The sequence below is a fragment of the Psittacula echo genome (assembly GCF_963264785.1).
Source record: "Psittacula echo genome assembly, chromosome: 15".
NCBI lineage: Eukaryota > Metazoa > Chordata > Aves > Psittaciformes > Psittacidae > Psittacula > Psittacula echo.
Genome location: NC_137751.1, coordinates 4,708,840 through 4,710,396, shown reverse-complemented (window position 1 = coordinate 4,710,396; position 1,557 = coordinate 4,708,840). Strand labels below are relative to the sequence as shown.

Sequence of the window (1,557 nt, the reverse complement as noted above, 5' to 3'; positions counted from 1 at the left end):
TGGGGTCCCCGTTATGGGTAGCTGCCCTGCTCCTTTCTCCCCCCTCTTTGTCCCCAGCACTGTCCCCTGGGCAGCTGGGTGTTGTGGCTGTCCCCATCCCTGCACTTGGCTGTTTAATAAGCCCCTTGTCTGCCCACTGCAGATTGTTCCTGGAGCAATGGGGCTGTGGACCCTGTGGGGAGGGCAGCCAGGAGCCGGGGAGGCAGGAGTTGGCCTTTCCCTGGGGTCCCCTCCCAGTCCCTGGGGGCCCAAAGGATGTAGCTCTGGGAGCCTGGTGTCCCTCCATACCCCTCTTGGCTCTCAGCACGCTATCCCTGCCTCAGTTTCCCTGCTGGAAGCATGCACGGGGCACTCTGCCTGACTCTTGCCATGTCCTCCCCACATTGTGTCGCTTCAGAACCAGCCCAGGCAGCCTCAGTGGCACCAAGATGTTTATTGCCCGTGGGAAGCACAGCCCCTGCAAGCCAGGGAAGGGCATCCATGGGAAGGACCGTGCTGGGGGTGCAGCAGCATGGCGATGGGTAGGAGGAGGAAGTGCATGGGCAGGGGCTGAGGTGTGTATGTACGATAGGGATGGTGATGCTGTCCCTTGGGCAGGTACCCAGGCGCGGTGGCTCACACATAGTCTTTCATGGCATAGCCCATGGGGGTGCAGGTTTTCACGGCTCTGTACTTCTTCTGGTAGGGGTCCTGCTGGGACAGGGGTCCTGCACAGCACAGGATGCCCCCACCAAAGAGCTGCAGGGCACTGGAAGCCCAGCCAATGTAGAGGGCAGCTCCCAACTCTCTCTTGAGGGCCTTGGGCACCATGGGGTTATAGAAGTTGCTGACGATGCTGTTGGCAGACCAGCAGACAGGGATGAGGAGCAGGATGCTGGCCAGAACAAAGGTGGCGCCTGCCACCACAGAGATCTTGGTCTTGGTGCTCTTGTCATCCACACAGCGGGTGCAGTCTGCTCCCGAGATGGAGGTAAGGAAGGCGAAGAAGGCCACAAAGATGGAGGTGACCACCAAGGCGCGAGCCACTTGCAGGTCGGAGGTGAGCTCCAGGAGGGAGTCGTAGCCCTTGCACTGCAACTGCCCCGTGCTTTCGTACACGCAGTTCATCCACAGCCCTTCCCAGAAGACCTGGGCCACCACGATGTTGGAGCCGATGAAGGCCGTCACCTTCCACATGGGCAGTGCGCAAGCAAGGATGGAGCCGAGCCAACCCAGCACAGCCAGCATCAGCCCAACCAACTGCATTGTCACCGTTGCCATCAGCACCTGTGTGGACAGTCACAGCTGTCACCCGCATGGCCACAGTCAGGGGCTTCCCAAAGAGTGGGGGTGTCCTGCTGGGTGCATCCTGTACCCATCTGCATGGGAACAGCTGAAGACCAGCGTGGGAACATGTGTGGCATGGGGGATTGATGGCAGGTCATGTTGACCTGCCTGGGGACACCATGGCATGGGGAATTGCTGCAGGAAGGCATGAGGACACCATGGGATGTCGCTGCAGGTCAGTCTGGGGACACCTGTGGCAGTAAGCACTCAGGTCCTGAGGAGGCCCAGATG

The 1,557-nt window shown here is 60.4% G+C and overlaps 1 pseudogene across 1 annotated transcript; it reads right to left on the bottom strand.

The window, feature by feature from the left end:
- Positions 1-615: 615 nt before the first annotated feature.
- On the bottom strand, positions 616-1,260 carry LOC308227539 (claudin-4 pseudogene; annotated as a pseudogene). The gene has a single exon. The product of its transcript is annotated as a claudin-4 pseudogene (transcript).
- Positions 1,261-1,557: the final 297 nt, after the last annotated feature.